The sequence below is a fragment of the Haliaeetus leucocephalus genome, unplaced genomic scaffold, assembly GCF_000737465.1.
Source record: "Haliaeetus leucocephalus isolate CR32 unplaced genomic scaffold, Haliaeetus_leucocephalus-4.0 Scaffold763, whole genome shotgun sequence".
In the NCBI taxonomy this organism is placed as follows: Eukaryota; Metazoa; Chordata; class Aves; order Accipitriformes; family Accipitridae; genus Haliaeetus; species Haliaeetus leucocephalus.
In genome coordinates this window covers 3442545-3442747 of record NW_010973199.1, presented here as the reverse complement: position 1 = coordinate 3442747, position 203 = coordinate 3442545, and positions in this window count along the sequence as shown.

Sequence of the window (203 nt, the reverse complement as noted above, 5' to 3'; positions counted from 1 at the left end):
GCCGCTCCCAGGGCTCTGTAATCCTGGATACTTGTCAGACTGCTCCTGGCTGTATCACTCGTGCCCACGTGGAACAGCAGCAGCAGGTAACAGTCGGTGGACTGTATGAGGCTTGGCAGTCTCTCGGTGACATCCCTGATAGGATTCCCCAGGAAGCAGCACAGCTCCCTCCAGAGCGCGGCAGGTCGGCAGGGGGGTGCCTC